General features: G+C 46.2%; 1 long non-coding RNA gene across 8 annotated transcripts in view; it reads right to left on the minus strand.

Annotated features, from left to right (window-relative positions):
- Positions 1–21,369, minus strand: part of LOC116285050 (uncharacterized) — a 311,898-nt gene that overhangs the window by 200,738 nt on the left and 89,791 nt on the right. For 6 of the 8 annotated variants that reach the window (XR_012063087.1, XR_012063084.1, XR_012063089.1 and 3 more), the window contains exons 3-5: positions 14,335–14,445; positions 5,259–5,432; positions 4,500–4,608 (exon numbers count right to left, since the gene is read on the minus strand). The exons of 1 other annotated variant lie outside the window; for it this stretch is intronic. This is a non-coding gene — a long non-coding RNA (uncharacterized lncRNA). The remainder of the gene's footprint in view (positions 1–4,499; positions 4,609–5,258; positions 5,433–14,334; positions 14,446–21,369) is intronic. One more of the 8 variants, XR_012063085.1, reaches the window with a different exon arrangement.

The following is a 21,369-nucleotide window of genomic DNA, read 5'->3' on the forward strand; positions in this document are numbered from 1 at the left end:
ACATCTCCAGCAATGGTCAGCAAAGAAGGCAAGTCACATCCATGGTGGAGACAAGCCTATGCAACTAGTTCAAACATACAGCAAGGCACTGTACTCACTGCACAGAGACACACGCTGTTCCGTGGACACAAGCCTATTTGTGAGTCACCGGGCATAATGGGGCATTGTTGGAAGCGTTGGGAACATGAGAATTTCCCCACTGCCCAGCTTGGGTAATGCTGGAGCTATATTTGCCTCCAGAAATGAAGTCAGACAGACTCAGCCCAACTTCCAGCTGCCAGGTCCAAACCATGGGGCCACCACGTTTTTAGGCTGGCTTTTTGTTCATGGGAGTCACCCCTTGCCCTGAGTTATGTTTAAGGGTTAACTTCTCATCTGCACGTGCAAAAGAATGAGTGCTTTGACAAAGGATGTGCACAGAACTCCGACCAGAGGGTCCTAGGCCATGGGAAAGGCTATTTTAAAAACACATACATGCATACACACACACACACACACACACACACCCAGGGCTCTGTCCTATCAGATAGATTGGTGGGAAAAGGAAAACTTTGCCTGTGATATGGTGTGAGGAAGGGATATGGCAGGCACGCATATAGTATAATATTACTCTCATTTCTTGAGTATATCATGGACTAGGCACTGTTCAGTGCTTTACGTGCAGGACTTCATTCCCTTCCACATCCCTAAGATCCAGGTGGGTTGTGCCAACCTCATTTACAGGAGGAAGCTGGGCTCTGAAAGGTGACAGAACATGTCTGTCACACAGCTAGCGATTTGCCCACCTGGGATCTGAACAGGTCTGAGGGACACTAGAGGTGGTGTTCTCTCGGCCACCACACTATGCCACACAGCAGGATTTGGAGGGAGGAAATTTTGTGTTTGAGTGACACTTAACTGCCAGGAGAAGCATCTCCTTAGTGCTGGATAAAGGACGACATGGGGGGGGGGCGGTTCCAGCTGCACAATCCCAGACACGGAGCTCCTCTCTCCCCTGGTCCTTTGCACCTGTCTCCATCACCGCGCTTCTCACATAATTCAACACCAAGATGGCTTGTTAGAAGGCTATCTCCCTGACCAGATCCTGAGTCCACCAGAACAGGCACTCCATTGTAGTCTCTGCATCTGCCACCACACCTGGAGCTGGGCTCACACTCCAGACATTTTTGTGAGTCCACATGCATGGGTAATTCAGACACTCTGGGTTCAAGTCCAACCTCAGTCACTGGCTGGCTGGGTGGCCTTGAGCAAGTAACTTCATGTCACCAGGTCTCAGTCTTCTCCTCTGCACCATTTAGAGGTTCACTTACAACTCGATCTACCAATCAACAGATCCCGTGGGTGGAATGCAAAAAGGAACGCTCTTCGTTTTCATTTTATTTAAATGGACATAGATTTGTTTCCTCCATAGAAAAATATAACCAGCTCTTCAAGCCTCTGAAGTTTTCTTTTAAAATAAGACTAAGTTTTAAAAAAAAAGTAGTTCATCTTAAGAATCTATTCAGTCTTGTCCATTTGTACTTAAATGTTACAAATAACTCTTCAGGTGACACATGGGTGAGTGAAGCATGGAAACCACCAGGTTTTGGATCTTTCACGTCGATTAGCGAGTTGGCTGATCATTAACATCAATGCCAGAGACTAGAGCCTGTGCCTCTGGGAGGAGGGCCAGAGGAGGAGCTACAAAGCACGCAGGCTCACAGAGAAGAGAAGGGAGGTCAGACAACACATTCTGAAATGGCCTTTGGCCTCTTGCACACTCAGCATCAGCATCTGCTGGACGCCTGGTACTGGCCGGCAGACCATGGGTGACATCCAAGGGACAAGAAAAACAGCCAGAGCAGATGGATGGAGCTGAGGGGACAGGACAACTAGAAGCTGGTTTTGTCTTTTTAAAGTTCTAAGTTCTCTCTGTAGAAGTGACTGCAGGCAAGACTTGCTCGGTTTATCCATATCAAACGTGGACGTGGGGCACTTCCTGGAAGACAGAAGACCTTCATTTTTATGCCTCTGCTGAGGGGAGACAATTAGAAGCTTGGGCCAAATGACCTCTAATTTTCCATCTAATTCTGACTTTGCTTGGTGCCATCACTAATTTAGAATTAGAGTTCTCCAATGTGTCACCTGTTACACTGTCTCATTTTCCAGAGTTACTGTCTCCTAAGCTCCCACTCGGAGCTCTTGGGGATGGGAGTGGCAGCCACCGAGAAGGCTGGAGGGTGAAGATTCGGCAGCAGGGCTCCATCAGCTTCTATTTTCCAGAGACTCTGACCTGTCCGTGCATAGAAGTCACTTTTGAGCATCAAGGAAGCAGGCGTATGTTTCCAATGTTTGCCAGGGAAACTACACAGATGAATCCAGCTTCCCATGAAATGTGAACCAAAAGCAAATAAAATGGAGAAATCACATCACAACATTTCCTTCATAGCCACTCTATACTTTTCCTCTGGCTGGACATCCGCTAGGATTTTCCCAATTTCTTTTAGATGTCAAGGATAGAACAGTGAAGAGTTCTGGACTCAATTCTGATGTTGGTTAGAGGGCAATTTCCCCACATTCCTAAGCAATCCTCGGACGCCAGCTGGGTGTATTAAAATTCGACTCAATTCTGACACCGTCTCCCTGAAAACAGCATCAGATCCCGAAGGTCATCCGTGTTATCTAAAAGTCAGAGAGAAGAACACGCATGCACAAAAATGCAGAGGGGCTCCTCTTGGCTGGAGAGCAAAAGCTGACCTGGGCCATGATTCTGAAGCCCTTAATTCCTCTGCTTCTCTGCTACTGAGTGCCGTGGCCAGGGACAAACGTTCCAGTTGTTAAAGGCCTCCTTCTTCTAAGTTGCATAACAGAAATGGATGGTTCAGTGCAGAGCTGGGCGTGCAGAGCTGTGGGGCTGGCAGACTGCACGCTGGGCCCGGCCCTTCAAGCAAACCTTAAGCAGTTTTTACAGTCACCCATGGGCGTTGAGCAGGAAGAGACCTCAGGCATCCATCTGCAGCTTTGGACTAAGAAAGGGGCAAACGTGCCTGTTTCAGGGTGGCTAACAGGAGATTCCAGAGGCTTCTTGCTCAATGGACTCATTCTACATGTAGTGGAGATAATTTTTTCAATGGTGTCTATTATCCCAGACATGTGAGAACATGCCTGGTCCTCCCTGGCCCATCTCCATCTTCCAGGTCACAAAATTAGCATAAAGTCCTGACATTTGGGGGACCAGCCATTTTATTTGAGAACTACAAAGCTGCGTCTGCTGACTCAAATAAGGAGCCCCACTGTCTCCCCTTAGTCCCTCTCAACTCAGCAACAACCAGGAAAACAGTCCCTGAAACATGGCCTTTCTTTCACTCATCTTCCTGCAAAAAGTCACATACTGGGCAAGGCAGCCAGGAGTCAAATTCTCCCTTGGTTTCACCACATAAGATGCTGCCAAAGTAACACCAATATATTCCGTGATCCCCGCTCGATTCCATCTTCATTTAGCAAAATCCACTGGCACCATTAATCTGCTTTGCAGCTCAGCAGAGAATAGTACATAAGCCACTGACACAAAACTAAGCATTAGGAGGGAAGTGGGAAAGACCACTGCTGACGGTGGCCAAGCATGGTACTTGTCATATCCTATGAGACTGTTAGTCCACGGGGAGGAAGCTGAAGATGCTGGCAGCTCAGGAAATTCAAGTCTCGGATAAACAGAAGAAAGCATGGCTTCTTGTAGCAAACAGGCACTAGACATCGGAAGCAGTCAATGCTTTTTAAATGTTCAAATAAATTCACAGATGACAGATTCAGACGGGACTGTGAAAGGGACCTAGAACAGGCAATGTTCATGAATCAGAAGGATGACTAAAGCAGAATGGTTTCCGTCTCCCCCAGGAGAACAATATTGCCCTGGCAAGGTTAGGAAGCCTTCCCGATCCTGGACTTCACAATAATTAAATCACAAGTATGACTCTGAATACGTCAGGAGAGCACAGATAATCACAACTGGAAACCTTTAGAATAGTTTCCAGTGCTAAGAATTTATGTGGCATGCCTGATCAGAGGGACATGGCTTCATCAATCACATTAATTATACAAAAGGTCTCATTTTCCTACAAAGTGTACAAAATCAACTAAGAAATACAATGCAACTACACCACCAACTTGACCTAAAGCTGATGTGTTGGCTATACTACTCATTAAATTAGCGCCAATTTGACTCGCCTTTTTAAAATGTGGGAGATTTGGGAAGAATGATTTCAACACCCTTGGTCTCTTTTGAAGACGGTGCAAGAAAAACTAAATGAACACCCTGGTTTTCTTCTAAGAAGCTTTAAAGCAGCAGGAAGGCGCATTTAGCATCAGTTCCCTGCCTCAGAGTCCTGCTCGCACTTTTCAGCGATCTGAGAGTCCTGACCGCGGTGGTGGTGGGCATGCCGCTTAGAAACTTCCTTGAGATCCTCCAGCCTTAGTTTGGACTCTTCAAATGCAGGAGTACTCGCCACAAGGCAGCTCCTTACCTTCAGAGAGATGTCTAGTTCCCTCTAGTTCCAGTTCTGCTCTCTGTATGAAGAAATAAAGCTAATCTTCCTTTTGTAGACCAGGTTATGCCAGTTAAAAGGCTGTTAGCTTCAAGAAAAAGAAAACCCAAGTCAAAGGGGATCAAACAACAAGATTTATAGACTCACCTGCAAGTCAGCCCCATTTAGGGTGGGCTAGCCGCAGGCAGGGGAGACTGAGCTAGTGGCCCGGCCACCCCCCAAGTCTGGTTGCCCTGTGGTCACATACAGCCAGTGGTCTATCTGGCTCTGCTATCTGGCTCACCGTTGGGGGGAGGTGTGGACAGAGAGAAGGTCCCTTCCTGAACCCTTGCATTAAAGTGCAGAATGATTTTCCTAGATACCCCTACTAAATCCCTCCTTGCATCCCATTGGCCTAAATGTCTTAGCGCTGCCCATCTCTGAGCCAATCATAGAGGCAAGGGGATGGGACTTTCCTGACTGGCTTAGCTATAGACCAACCAGGGCCCATCCAAGCAATGCGTCAATCTGCCAACCCCCACTGCTGTTACACAGTGGGAGAAGGGTGCACAATGGGAGAAGGGATGTTGAAGGGCAACCATGGTGTCTACTCTGTGGTCCTTCTCCCTTTCTGCTTGGAAAGACCAGCCCCTTCCCCGATCCCCCACGGGCAGGATCCCTGGGCCTTTCTGGTCGGCCTGCCCTCTCCAGCACTCAGCGCTCTGGGGTGCTAATCTACGTAGGGGAGCCACTCTGTACCTGTGCTGATACACCAGCTGTCCAGGGACACCAGCTAAGCCCAACTGGTAGCTTTTACAACCATGTCATGCTAGGAGCTCATCCTGGACAAACTGCCATGAACTTCAGTGCAGGCTGGGTTTGGATTCCTGATCTAGCACTGACCGGATGTGGCTTCACCCTTGCTTTGCTCATCTGTAAAGTGGAAATACGAATAGTACCTATTATATTGGGTTATTTTGAAGAGATAAATCATTCACTGCGGGGTGCACAGTAAGTTCCTCGTAGATTTTGGTATTATTATCAATAACAATAAATTAGTTCTCTCCCATCTGGTACCGATATCAGCCACCAATTGTACAGGAAAGCAAAGGCTTTCTGCTTCTTGCCTCACACCAGATCCGGAAATGTGATCCTTGCCATCTGTGGACTCCCAGTTGTGCCGAAGGCCCCACATTCTCTGCAGAAGAAACTCTCTCTCTGCCCTCCCTGAGCCCTCCCCTCCCCTCCCTCCACCTGCTCTGCCGCTGCCCGCTGCCCTCAGATGCTCCATAGATAATAGAACTCAGCCCAGCAGACAGACCCGCTTATAGTAACTGTCTCTTTTTCAGTTGCTAATATGTGCCTCTGTGACTCAAATGTAACAAACCAACGTCTGCCTTATGAAAGTTAATTATAAGAACAAAGTATCAGAGCAGCTGGAAAGACCATTTCAACAGGGAGCCTTCATCTTGTAAAACACGCAGCTTACTCTGGCAGCTATCAAGAAAAGTCACTCTGGAAATTGACACAACATTGTAAACTAACTATAACTCACAAAAAAAAAAAAGAGAGAGAGAGAGAAAAGAAAAGAAAAGTCACTTTCACACTGCATTTCTTTGCAAGCGTTTCTATGCCATATGAACTCGTCGCACTGCACTGGGAAGTCATGGAAATAATTACCCATATTGAGATTTTTAAGCAGTTCTAAGCAATTTGCCAAAGCACAAATGAGAGGGGAAACCGCCTGCCTAGCTACTGTTGTCTCATTGGGGTGAAAAGCGGTGAAGGAGAAGGTCATGTCCCACATCTCAGCACTTCCTCCCCTCCCAGCCTGAGAATTCCTGTTATTCGAGAACTTTCTGGAGCCCCCACCCCGCAATCTGTGCAGCACCCTGTTGCTTTGGCCTGGTCCCCTGGGCTCTGTCCCTTTGCCCTGATTCAATCTCCTTCTGGATAGGCACCTGAGCCAGGCGGGCTGCCTGGCTGTCAGGGTGGTTCTCCTAACTCCCTCTCTGCCCAGTGCCCTGCAGCCGTCTGTCTGGTCAGGCCTCTCCCGGCCCTGCGCTCAGCCCGACCCTTGCCCTGATCACCTGCCTAACCAGCAGGGGAGTCCAGATAGGTGAGATGGAGACCTTCTCCTTACACACTCCATGGAGGAACACCTGAGAGGGTTCAGGATACATATCTCAACTTGATTTTGACCTCAAGGAGGAAACTCAAGTTCTTGCAAAAAAACATCTCCCTTATCAGAAGGACGGGATGGATCGTGAAGCTAATTTTGTGCAGGAAGCCTGACTCAGATGAGGTCTCATGAAGGAAACACGTGGCGGAGGGGATGGCTGTTTCTGTTTCTTCTCTGTTCCCTCTGCCTCATGGCCTTGCAGAGCAGGAGATGGTGCAGAGAACTACACTGGGCGTGGCTACATGCTGTGCTTTGGCCAAAAGAGTATGAGCAGACGTGATATGCACTGAACTCTTCCAGACTTGCACAGTTTGGTCTGTCCTTGGCACTTGCGTGATCCACCATGACAAAAGTAAGCCCTAAGCCACCAGTTCAAAGAGACTTGGACCCAACCTGCAGCTTGAAATCAAGCCTGGCCAGTGCCAACCAGGAAAATGTCAACTCCAAGTCTGTGAGCAAGAAAATAAATGTTTGTAGTTGCTTGTATGCAACAAAATCCAAAACGGAACAGCCACTGCCCAGAAACACCATTACTGGCATCCTGACCACAGGGTTCCTTATTGTCCCAAATAGAGAGGTGACTGCAATCAACAAACACAATGAAAAAGGCAGCCTAGGGAGTGGGAGAAAATATGTGCAAACCACGTATCTGATAAAGGGTTAATATCCAAAATATACAAGTAAATCACACAATTCAAGAGCAAAAATAAAAACAAATAACCCAACTTAAAAACAGATGAAGGGCCTGAATAGATATTTTCGCAGAGACATTTAAATAGCCAACAGGTACATAGGAAGGTGCTCAGCACCGACCATCAGGGAAACGCAAACCAAGACCACAAATAGATCTCACCTCACACCTGCTAGAACGGCTATTATCAAAAAGACAAGAGATGACACATGCTGGAGAGAGTGTGGAGGAAAGGGGGCCCTCCTGCACTGCTGCTGGGCATGTGAACTGGTGCAGCCACGATGGAAAACAGTATCCAGGTTCCTCAAAAAATTAAAAATAGAACTACCATATGATCCAGCAATCCCACCTCTGGGTATACATCCAAAAGAAATGAAATATTCTCTCAAAGAGATATCTGCACCTCCATGTTCACCGCAGCACTATTTACAATAGCCAAGACCTGGAAAAAAGCTGTGTGCCCACTGACAGATGAATGGATAAATAAAATGTGATATATAGATATAGATATAGATATATAGATATATTGTGGAATATTATTCAGCCATAAAAATGGAAGGAAATCCTGCCATTCGAGACAAAATGAATGAACCTTATGGGCATGATGCTAAGAGAAATAAGTCAATCAGAGAAAGACAAATACTGCATGATTTCACGTATATGTGCAACCTAAAAAAATCCCAAACTCATAGAAACAGAGAACAGGGGCAAGGGGATGGGGTTGGGGGAAGGATGGGTGAAGGTGGTCAAAGGCTACAGACCTCCAGTTATGAGATGAGTAAGTTCTAGGGATCTTTTACATACAGCATGGTGACTATAGCTAACAATACTATATTGTGTATGTGAAAGTTGCTAAAAGAGTAGATTTTTAAAGTTCTCACCACACATACACACAAATTCTAACTATATGAGGTGATGAATGTATTAGCTAAACTTCTTGTGGTAGTCATTTCACGATATATACATACAGCAAATCATTACATGGTATTCCCCAAACTTACACTATGGTATACGTCAATTATATCTCAGTAAAGCTGGGGGAAAAAATGAAAAGATGATAAATATTTTTTTTCCAAAGAGGTGACCGCAATCCTTGCAGCACAGAAGAGAGAAGAGTTGCCACTCCGTCAACAGCCCCCAGCACTCTGCAAAGCAGTGAGAGCAAGGAAATAAATCGGAATCCTGGATGGAAGCTGGCTTCTGCCATTCTTCACGTGCCCCGTGTGGTGAACGACTGTCTGTCCTCCCCACATCCCTTTCTCCTTCCTCTGGCCGCAGCCCCAGGCTTCCCTGTGGGGAGCTGCCCCACCCTTACCATCAGCCCTGTGTTGTAGGAACACTCCCCGTTCTCTGGCTCTAGGCGTGGTTCATGGTTCTGCCCTGGCCTTTCAACACATTCCATTCCCTGGTTATGGTGAGTGGGTCGGAGATGGGCACGTGACCCAGGCCAGCCCCCAAACAGCCAACCAGCAGACTTCTGCGAGAAGCATTAGGGAGGAGCTGCTGCTCTCTTTCTGGAAAGATATGGGCCCAGAGCTGGTGGAACCACCACACACAGACAAGATTGCCCAAGAACGAAGCAGACACAGAGGAAAACCAGGGCTAAAAGATAGAAAGTGACAGATGGCCAAAGACTTCATGTGAGCCCCTGGATCCAGCTGTGCCTGAAGTCAAACTATCCTGAACATCTCAGATATATGAGCCCACACACTTCTTTTTCTTTCTTCAGCCAGTGGAGTTGGTTTCTTTACGTCCTCCACTGGCAGGGTCTTAATGGAGATGCTCCCTTTGTCAGCCCCCCTGTGCAGTTGCTTCTCTCCATCCATACATCTTCCAGGTCTAAATTTAATGTGAAGAAAAGGCATAGAATTTTCATGCTCCGGCACTGGAATTTCTGTGGCTGGCCTCCACAACTGTTGAGCCAATGACTCCAAACATTTGAGTGGGGCAAAGTCCATCATTGTCGGTCAGGAATATTGCAGAGCATTTATTTATTTATGCCTGCATTCATTATTTTCTCAGCAAGTGGTTAACCTTTCATTTTTCTTGGGGAAAAAAAATTGAGCATGTCACCACCTCATTTCCCCACCTCCCTCGGGACTCCGGGATATGACAGAGTTGAGCTGGATGTTTCTGAACTTTCGAGTTAAAAACAAATCAAACCGTCCGCCTTCCAAAACAACAAAGAACCGTTTTGTCCCAGAGGGTCCTCTCCCCTTAAATGCATTCCAGAGCGATGCCACAAATGCACACATCAGGCCAAATGCCATCGGCTGCTGATTGAGGGCCCTGTGAAGAACGTTTTCCCCTTCCGGCCACCCCCCAACCCAGCTGTCAGGGTCCAACCCCACTTGGAGTCCTCAAGTTCCTGAAATGATATGTGCAGTGCAGATGTCACAGGGCTCACGTAAGGCATGAGCATGGCCTCATCAGCCCTTGAGTGCTCCCCTGCTCAGCTGTCACAGCTGATTGGGCCACTGACCCAACCAAGGGCTCCCTCGGACAGCCTCCAGGACAAGACTCACTTCCCCCTGCAGTCTAGGTCCTGCAGCGCCAGCGATGGCCTTGTAGCTATCTGGACTGGCAACGGTAGTAACCTCTCTGAAGTCACAGCCTTTACTGTCCTTTAATTATTTTTTAATTCTTTTTTTCAATTGTGATAAAATTAAACCTAAGATAAAATTTACCATCTTGACCATCCTTAAGTGTCCAGTCCAGAGTGCTAAGTGCATTCACACTGTTGTGTAATCAACCTCCAAATTTTTTTTTTTATCTTGCAAAACTGAAATTCCGTACCCATTAAACAAGAATCCCTCCCCAGCCCAAGCCCCTGGCCACCACCATTCTACTTTCTGTTTCTATGAATCTGACTGCTCTAAGTACTTCATGTAAGTGGACTCACACGGTACCCATCTGTTTGTGACTGGTCTTTCATTTGGCATCATGTCCTTAAGGTTCACCCATGTTTTAGCATGTGCCAGAATTTCCATCTTTTTAATGGAAAATAATATTCCATTTTATGTATATACCATGTTTTCTTTATGTACTCCTCCATTAATGCACATTTCGGTTGCTTCCATATCTTGGCTATTGTGAACAGAGCTGCAAAGAACACGGGTGTGCTGACTATCTCTTTGTTAGTTCTTTTGGATATACGCCAATATACCATATATGTGCTGGATCCTATGGTAATTCTATTTTTAAATTTTCGAGGAATTGCATTTTCCATAGTGGCTATACCATCATACATTCCTCAGCAGTGCTCAAAGATTCCAAGTTCTCTACATCCTTATCAACACTTGTTGTTTTCTGGGTTTTGTTTCTGTTTATTTGTTTTTTATAGTAGCCATCCCAAAGGATGTGAGATGATATCTCCTCGTGTTTTTTTTTTCTAACCTTTTTGTAAAATTTATTTTTATTGAAGTACAGTAGGTTTACAATGTTGTGTCAGTTTCTGGTGTACAGCACAATACTTCAGTCATATAGGAACATACATGTATTCGTTTTCATATTCTTTTTAACCATAAGTTATTATAAGATATTGAATACAGTTCCCTGTGCTAGAGAGTAGAAACTTGTCATCTATTTTATACATAATAGTTAGTATCTGCAAATCTCAAACTCCCAATTTATCCCTTCCCACCCTCTTCCCCCACTAATAACCATAAGTTTGTTTTCTATGTCTGTGAGTCTGTTTCTGTTTTGTACATAAGATTGCTTGTTTTTTTTTTTGGTTTTAGATTCCACATGTAAGTGATATCATCACCTCACACCAGTCAGAATGGCCATCATTCAAAAGTCCACAAACAATAAATGCTGGAGAAGCTGTGGAGAAAAGGGAACCCTCCTACACTGTTGGTGAGAATGTAGTTTGGTGCAGCCATTATGGAAATCAGTATGGAGATTCTGCAAAAGACAAAAAATAGACTTACCATATGATCCAGCAATCCCACTCCTGGGCAATATATCCAGAGAAAACTCCAATTCAAAAAGATACCTGCACCCCAATGCTCACAGAAGCACTATTTACAATAGCCAAGATGTGAAAACAACTTAAATGTCCATCAAAAGATGACTGGATAAAGAAGTTGTGGCATATTTATACAATGGAATACTACTCTGCCATGAAAAAGAATGAAATAATGCCATTTGCAGCAACATGGATGGACCTGGAGATGGTCATTCTAAGTGAAGCAAGCCAGAAAGGGAAAGAAAAATACCTTGTGGTTTTCATTTAACTGTTATTCTTGTTGTAGTGGCCAATGCTGTAATACTCTCCTGTCTTTTTTTTTTTTAATGTTAAAAAAGCGGGCTGATTTCATTTTGAAGACACATCATCTTCAGTGCCTAAGCAACTTGCTACTATCCTGGAAGAGAAATCTGCTGCAGAGTCACAGGGGCCTAGACTCCAAAATGACCAGTGCCACGCTCCCCTTTTCAGAAGAGGAAATGGAGGACACCGAAGGGACACTGCTGTGATTAAGAAATCCGAGGTGGGTGAATCTGGAGGGAAAAGCTGGCCCTGCCACTCACCAGCTGCATGGCCGTGACCGTCGGGTGTCTCTTGGCCTCTCTGAACCTTGCTGGGTCTTTTATTTTCTTTCTCTGCAGAATGGAAATAGGAACAGTACCTATTTCACAGGGTTGCTGTGAGAGTTCAGCTAGATAACACGTGCCAAACGCAGTGCCTGGCACATAGTAGGCACTCAGTAAATGCGTCTGGCTGTTGTGGAGATTGTTGTCTTATTCTTATTAAATAACTTGTCTAAGTGCCAAGACTATAGTGAGGCGGCTTTCCTGATTCCCAGTTGACGCCCTTGCCGTGATGACTCTTGGCTCCACCTTCCTCAGTGGATGTGCTCACTTAAAACAGTCCTGTCCCTCTCACTTGGCTGTAAATGACTGTCTTGTTTCTAAAATGTACGTTGAACCCAATCCATCAATGGTACACCCCAATCAGTGCCATGCAGGAGGACCGGGGACAGCGGTGGGAAGCCCCTGCTGGTCGTCACTGCAAATTCTGAATGGTCCAAGGCAGCAGAAGGCAAGGGCCAAATGACAGAGGGGGTGCAGGAGGTGCTCAGAGCGTGGGGTCTTCAAGACCTGGTGTCCTCAGGGAAGTTCACATGATCTGCTCTGACGCTACTCCTAAGTCATCGGGGAGCTGCTTTACCTTGGCATCAATTCCATCACGCACGTGGATTTCCTACTGATCAGCGAGAACAAGAATATCTCCCTTAAAACTGGACTTCTATGAGGAAAGGTCAATACCACCCCATTAAAGATCCAGTCCAGTGTATTATGCATTATATGAAAATATATAATAAATATCTATCTATTATAGAATTATGTAAAATGTATTTTATAATGTATTATACATTGTATTAAAATACATTATATATAAGTAAAAATATATTAATCTATATAAATAAATAAACCAAGTCTTTACTGCTTGATCCACTGTAAATCAGGTCTGCTACCACTTGCAGCCAAAAGCATCCCTAACTGACACAACGCATCATTCTTCTCAAGACCCTTCATGAGAGCTGTTCTTGTTCCCATGAAATAGTTAAGAAAACTGATACCCAGAGAATTGAACTGATGTGTCCCTTGGTCACACAGCTAATGGGGCTGGAATCAGAACCCAGGGCTTCTCTGAATCACCCAAGTACAAGACACTACAGTGAATCTCAGCTCCGTTTCTCCCCACTGAGTCTTTACCACATGTTGTCACCTAACAGAACTGTTTTTAGTCTCCAAATGCCATGAGGCACTGCATCGCCAGCTGCTGCCTCCTTGCTCAGTGCCACTGACATGACATGTCAGCCCAGTGGCCTTTGCCGTTGTCACGCGAGACCAGAGGCCCCACGGGCATTCTGCATCCTTGCCTCGACAGTGTGTACTGTTCTCTCCCTTCCTTGGACATTCTTTTCTACGAGCGCCCCTGGAACTCCACTATGTCACCACATACACACATTCCTGCAACATTTAAAATGGTGATTATGAAGGTTATGTAACGACTTTAAACCATTATATGCTAAGTGGAAAAGCAGGATACAAATTGCATGCACGGAGGTATGAAAAAAGTTCACATGCATATAAAAAATGAAAGAAAAAACACAAGACTGATTGCTACGATTGTGGTAGTGCGGTACAATTGTGGGCGATTTTTTTCCTCTTCTTTTCTGATTTTTCCAAATTTTCTGTTATGTACTTATAACGAAAAAAATAGATTAAAATGTTTTCTAAAATATGTCATTGTTTATCTGGCCCCTCTCCTACGAGGCAGCAGAGCAGAGTGTGCTAGTGAAAACTATGAGCTCTGAAGCTTCACTGCCTGGGTTCGATCCTCAGCCCTACCCTTGAATTGCTGCACGATGCTTAGCAAGTTCCTTAACTCTTCTGTGTCTCAGTTTCCTCATCTGTAAAATGGGGCTAATAAGAGCACCTGTCTCACAGGGTGATTTTGAGGATTAAGTAAGTTAATATTTATAAAGCACTTGGAATGGCACCCAGGATACACAGGAAGTGCTATGTAAGTGTGTGTTAAGTACAAGCTATTCATTTCACTGTGTCTTCTCCACCAGGGAGCACTGTGAAAGGACCGTGGTGCAGAAGCAGGTCACATTTCATGTTGTTCAGAGGGACCCAACTGGTACAAGTTGCACAGAGATGGATTTGTGCGCAAAATTATAAAGATATTTTTAAATCCAGCATTGTCTCTGAATAAGCAGGCTGGAGGTGAACCCCTTAACAGTTCAGTACTGAATGGCTGTCTGTCCTAAACACCCTCTGGTGCTTTATAGCTAGGGAGGGACCCATGCACAAGGCCGCTGCAGAATTAAGTGAGAGGAAGATAAGCAAACCTTCCCCCCCGTGCAGAAAGGCCTGGAACAAGTCTCCCTCTTCTCAAACAGGATGAAGTCCTCTAGTGGCCAGGAGGTGACACTACAGCTCCTTACCTGAAGTCCCAGCATGGGATGCCCGGTGGTTGCTGGCGACCTTGACCTGGGTTTGGTTTTGTCAGTCATATCAAGCGAGAAGGCAGGGCCCCTTCTCTCGCACTGCGGAGGCTGGAAGAGCCAAAACACATTTCTTAAGATCCAATATCTGTGTGTTTGTGGGACAAGCCCACTTTATGCAGTGATGTCTAAAGAGAAGGCCCCTTCCCTGGGCATGTTTCTTGGTGTGTGCTGTTTGTGTGCACACGACATCGGCTGAGAAGCAGGGGGCTTCTGAAAAGGACGGCTTAGAATGTGGTAGAGATGAGCTGGACGTTTAACTAGATCCTGTCATTTCAAATTTTCCTTCACTTTATCGATGGGGGAAATCCCAACATTTAGAATAATGCCTAGAACATAGTAGGTACAATCATAAGTATTTTATGAAGATTGGATGTCACTTTTAATCTTTGGCATTATGTTAAGCGTGGACCTCATCATGTCACAACCAAATGAATGTCAAAATAAAGGAGGAATCTGAAATGGGGGGAAAGAAGCAGACCTCATTAAAACATGCATCTGGTGATACATTAACTGACTTTGGTAAAAATGCTCATGAAAACAGGATGCTACAATAGGAATAATCTCCCCTTACTTTTATATTTTAAATATTATCTTACTGCTGGGAGAAAGAAAAATAAACAGGTAGAAAGAAGAAATAGACCAATAAGAAGATAGTCTAGTGTAGATTTCAGCAAACTTGCGATAAAGGGTGAGATAGTAAATCTTTTAGGCTTTTTCTGTCAGGCAATCTCTGTCATCACTACTCAACTCTGCCATCTGTAGCGTGAAAACAGCCACAGACAATACACAAGTGAAAGGGCCTGGCTGGATTCCAATAAAACTTTATTTATAAAACCACCAGTGGGCTGCATCTGGTCTGCCAACCCTTCATCTAAAGCAAGGGTGACGACACTCTCATTCTTCACATAGGACAGAAATGGCTCACTGGTCCTGGTGTCAATTTACTGCCTGAGTCCAAAATCCAGTTCCAGGGCCTTAGTAAGCATACAACTTCAGAAAATTTGCTTAACCTCTCCACGTTTCAGTTTTCTCATCTTTAAAATGGAAACAGTAACACTATGTGCCTTGAGGGATTGCTGTGAAAATCAAGTAAGACCATGTTGGCAAGTGCTGAGCCCAGAGACTGGTACTTAATGAGCCGCTATAAACGTGAGCTGCCTTTATAGCATCTTCATTGTCACCAACATCATGTGCTTCAATTGACCGACAGAGTCATGAGCATTAAATGAGATCATAGACATGAAAAGGTTTTGATATCACCCCACCCTCCATCCCAGGCAAACAGAAAGCATTCTTAACTGAGGTGCTCAAATGCATAGCAATATCCCGTTCACTCACTCCCCATCGCTGAAATGCCACGGGCAGCTGGATAGATTCTTCTTGTGTTAGTGGAGCAGTTAGGGAAACTGAGGCTCTGGAAAACTCAAGAGAATCATTAAAGGTGGCAACTTATTGACTTGGGATGGGGCCCCAACAAGAGCCAGGTTTTCCACATTCCCTGCCCTATTTTTTAGCCTCCTATCAGCAACTTCGGGTTCCATGACCCTACTGGGGCCTGTTTGCTTAGAGATTTGCTCAGGAAACAGATCCTGAACATTCTTCCAGATCTACCCTCCCATCCTCCGTCCTGTCACCTCCACCTACTGATTTCTGGTCTTCATTATCTGCACCTAGTCCATTGCAAACGCCCCTTAACTGGTCCCTTTGATCAGGATGGATTTCTTTCTGTTACATCATCCATCATCCACGCACATCCCGGGTGACCTTTAGAAAGCATAGATCTGACTCTCAAGCTAAAGGTCTGTGTTGTAAAAAATGCACATGGGGCCTTTCACAATCTGGCCCATCAGGTCACCAGTCCCAGCTCTTGTTCCTCCCACCCCCCATTCTTCCCCAAGGACCTTTGACTTCAGTTCCAGGGACATGCTCACCCTTTGCTCAGCTCCACGGCAGGGGTCAACAGTGCCACCGGTGATCCAGAGAAGGGACCCACAGAGCTCCACATGCTCATAGCAAGGCAGCCCCTCTGCCATCACCACACGCACACACCAGCACTCTTCACCTCAGCACCGCAGCAGGCTAGGAAATCTGCAAGACCAGCTCCACCATGCCTCAGCCACTCCCCGGAGCCCAGGACCCCCAGCCATCCCCCATCACCTGGCCTCTCATCCCCAAAGAGCTTTGTACACTCTGCCATGACCCAGCTTACGACCCCTCCCCAGTCTCTCAGCCATGGGTCCTGTGGCTTTCACTGTCCACTTTCAGCAAAATTCTCTACTTTCAACCCTTCACCTTGCCTTTAACCAAAATCCAGTTCTCTCCCCAAAATTCCACTACGTCTGCTGTCTGCTCAAAGGTGGCTTTCTCTTTCCCAAACTCCATGCGTCCCTGGTCCAGAGACGGAGGAGACAACCTCCTTGTCACGTTCAGGCCTCTATTTCTCCCACTTCCTAAAAAAGGTTCATCAATCTAGAAGCTCATGCCACCAGATGAGACCACCAGCTCCTCCCTGCCCCTACCCTGCGGTGTTTTCCATTTATTAATTCATTTAAACCTCTCAAATCCCATGAGGTATGTATGATGATCATCCCCATTTTACAGATGAGGAAACTGAGGCACAGACTAAGTAGTCTGCCCAAGATCACACAGAAAAGATTCAAACTCAGCTGGCTGACACTAGAGTCTGGTCTCTTAACCACTCCTCCCATTCACCCCCAGAGATGGCAGCATCCTCCACTCACCCCCATATTCCTCGAAGATTTTAGCACCGGCCTCACTGCCTCTCTCTCCAAAAACAACTCCTGTCATAACACTTGGTGATTTCGGTTCCATGAAGACAATTCTCCCCACACCCTCCCCGCTTAGTTCCTCGGGCTCCTTGCCTCCCATTATCCTGTTCTTCATCCTATAATCTTAGATGTTTAGACCTTGTCATTGGCAATACTTGAACATTGTGGACTGAATGCTCAAAATTCATATGCTGAAGTCCTAACTCCCAATATGATGGCATATGGAGATGGGGCCTCAGGGAGGTAATTAGGGTTAGACGAGGTCATGAGGGTGAGGCTCCCGTGATGGGGTTAGTGCCCTTATAAGAAGAGACACCAGAGCATTGCCCTCTCTTCTCTCTGTCTCCTTGCACGATAAAGAAGACGTCATGTGAGCACATGGCAAGATGGAGGTGTCCTATAAGCCAAGAGGAGAGGCCTCAGGATGAAACCCACCTCACCAGCACTTTGATCTTGGACTTCCCAGCCTCCAGAACAATGAGAAATAAATTTCTGCTGTTAAGCCACCCAGGCTGTGGAATTTTGTTATGACAGGCTTATTAACAGACTAATACACTCCACTCTCTCCATAATCCGCATTTCAACCCCCCACCCCCACCCAAGGAACACTCTCTCTTGTCTTTCCAGTTCATACCCTCTATGAATCCAACTCTAATCATCTTAAAAACCCATCAGGACTTGTATCAGTGACCCAGCCACCAAGAGAACCTGCCCACCTTGGCTGGTTAGATTCCAGGGTCGTTCCTTCCTTCTATACACCCTCAGTCCCCAGTACCCAGAGTTCCTTCTCCTTGCCCAGCAAAAACCCAACCCTAACGAAACCCAACCTCCCGCCTACCTGTGCCTGCTCCTAGCAGCTGAATGTGGCTGGAGAAGCACACCCAGCTGTGCTGCTGGACCTCACTCCAGCAATCACAACCTCAAACATCCTCTGGCCCTGCCCAGCAATCCCACATTTCCTGACTCAGGTTCTGCCTCCCTCACCTGGGGACCATCCTCTGGACCTTCTCCTCAAACATCCAACACTTCCTCCCCCTTGCTCACTGTCAGTGGATAACCCTGCTCTCATTCCTCCATAAGAAAACAGGAGTAGTTAGAAGAGGACTTCGACAGTAACCCCTGCTGGATCCACTCACCTCCCTGCATCTGCCCCATCTCCCTGCCTTCCTCTTGTCACTAAGTGGGCTCTTTGCAAAGGCCAGCCCGTCCCCAAGCCCTGGGTGCCATCACCTCTCACCTCCTCTGCAGCATTATTCCAGCAATGAACCCCCCTGGCTCCTGCATGATAGGTTTTCCTCTCTCTGCTGCATCTTTCCCTTCTTCTTACAAACATGCTGATCTCTCCTCTCTCTAAAATACACTGTTTAACTACTTTGACCCCCACACCCCCTCCAGCTACCTCCACATTCCTTTGGAAAGTAGCTTTTCCAAAATGTTAGCTAAACTCAAAACTCTCTACTTTCTCTCCTCTCATGTTGTTTTTTTAAAAATTTCTTTTTGGGGGTAATTGGGTTTATTTATTTATTTATTTACTTATTTACTTACTTACTTACTTATTTATTTATTTTTAACGGAGGTCTGGGGATTGAACCCGGGATCTTGTGCATGCTAAGCACGCACCCTACCCCTGAGCTATAGAACCTCCCCCCTCATTCTCTCTTAAATCCACTCCAGTCAAGCTCTCAGCCTCACTAGCCCCGTGGAAATGACTCCTTCCAAGCCCACCAAAGACCCCCCACGGTACTCAATCCAGTAATCAATGCCCAGGGCTCCTTGCCTTCCCCTCCAGCAGCACTGACACAGGTGACATGCCTTCCCCTTAAAAATACAGTGTAATCCAAAAAGAACCAAACACTTTCAAAAATGTATTGCTCAGTAAATGCATTATATGAACGAGCAGTCAAAATCCATTCTTCAAGGAGCTACCACCTTTATTTCTACCATCTTATAAATGCTCGGTGTGCGCCCCTCGTCACCCACAACCCACATCGGTCTTGAAAGGTTTGCATCACCTCCTAACACAGGTCATCCCTCTGCTCCTACCACTCTCTGTCCCCCCATCACTTCACCTTATTTTTCTTCCCTTTTTTTTTTTCTGACTTTGTATCTTGAACTTTGCTAAACTGCCTTATCAAATCTCTTAGCTTTTTTTCTAGGTTCGTAGGGATTGTCTACAGAAGTAACTATGTCGTCAGGCGTAAAAATAGGTTTGTTTCTGCTTTTTCTTCATAGTGCTTTCACTCTCCTCCATCAACCATTCTAGATTGCTTGCTTGTTCACCATCTGCCTCCTTTACCAGAGGATGAGATCCATGAGGGCAGGGGCTTTGTTTCGCTCGCTGCATGTGATGGACGGTTTGTGCCTCCCCACCCCCACCCCGACTTCATATACTGAAGCCCTAACTCCCAAAGTGATGGTAACTGGAGATGAAGCCTTTGGTAATTGGCTTAGATGAGGTCATGAGGGTGGTCCTCGTGGTGGGATTAGCGTCCTTACAAGAAGAGACCAGACAGCTTGCTCTTTCTCTCGCCCCACAACGTGAAGACACAGCAAGAAGGAAGCCACCTGCAAGGAGCCCTCACCAGGAAAAAAAAAAATGGGCCAGCACCTCAATCTTGGACTTCCCAGCCTCCAGAGCTGTGAGAAATAAGTGTTTCTTGTTTAAATCAGAAGTATCTTGTCACAGCAGCCCAAGCAGACTAAGACTGACTGGGTTCTCTCCACTACCTAGAACATGCTTGGTGGGCGAGGAGTCCCCGTAAATACCGCCAGTTAAAGCCTTCCCACGGTCCTCTGGGCAGAGCAGGTATCCCAGGACGCAATTTGCTTCTTGTACTGAAATAATGGGTGGCAGGCAGCCTGGGGCTACGATCAAGTTCTGCAGTTCTGTGTACACGTGACCGTCCTCCATCCTAGTGCTGAGAGTGCCATCTTGTCAGGACATGACACACCTGTCTCCTCTACAAGACTAGGATCCCTTCCTGGGACGAGAGGGAACTCCCGGGTAATGCCTCCTGAGGGCTTTTGGGTTGCCTGCTTTGTCCCAGAGGATTGATTGTATCAGTGAGTATTTCCAGTAACAGAGCAGACCAGGGAAGAACAACATTTTGGCTGGGTGGGCATAACAGTGCAGGTTATTTTAGTTTCAAGTAACAGAAAACCCTACTCAGGCTCAACCTTTAAAGGGAACTAAAGATTCTGAAGGCAGAGCAGGTTTCAGGTACAGTCTGATCAAGTGTCTGAACAATGTCTCTCAGCATCCATTTCCTTCCATCTCTCTGTGGACCTTCCTCAACGTCAACTTCCCCCTAAGGCTGACTCCTCTTGTGATCATGGGTCACAGGAGAGCTAACAGGGTTCACTGCCCTCATTCATATCTCAGCAGAATAGACTTTCTCTTCTCCACAACCTTCAAAGAACTCCTGGGCTTCCTCTTGTTGGAGCAACTCACACCACATTCCCAATCCTGAACCAATTCCCTGGAGCAAGAATGAAGCTAACTGCCTTCAACCAATAAAGGTCCACCTCTGGGTCTGGGTCTGAGGCCATGCAAACCACATGCTGGGCAATCTGGGGTCCATTTAGGAAGGAAGAAGGAACATGGATGCTGGAGAGGTGACCAGCAATTCCCAGCACAGTGGGTCTTTCAGAACTTCGAACCCTCCCAGGTGACTGCTGCCTCTGTCTCCACACAGGATTAGTTCTGGGTGCCCGCAGACAAGTTATGGCTTTTATGAGATATGAGCGAACCTAACCAAGGCTTTGGAATGTCTATTTTAGAAATTAGTGGTAAGCCGGCCAAGCATACAATTAAGTATTGAATTTTTCTGTAAACACACAAACACAGATACACACAGAACAGAGCATGGCAATAAGCCCTCCGTGCAGATCCCTTTCCCACCAGCCTGTCTTGTGCCGAAAGACCTCTGGTTAGAGAATGTGCCAAATGATGGAGTTGAAATGTTCCTTCATAATTGAAGTGGATTCTCGGCGGCAGCTCTGCCCTCTGCACAGTGTGGAATGCCTTTATGTAAGTGCACATCTATGTATGTCCACCCACAGCGTCAATCTTGAGGGTTCTTGCCCTCCTTACTCTCATTCTCGCTCTCTCTCCTCTCCCCAAGACTAACAGGAACTAAATGCTGGGGAAATCCTGACTCTGTTAGAAGTGTTCCAGGCCCGT

Source organism: Vicugna pacos, chromosome 22, assembly GCF_048564905.1.
Source record: "Vicugna pacos chromosome 22, VicPac4, whole genome shotgun sequence".
Classification (NCBI taxonomy): Eukaryota; Metazoa; Chordata; class Mammalia; order Artiodactyla; family Camelidae; genus Vicugna; species Vicugna pacos.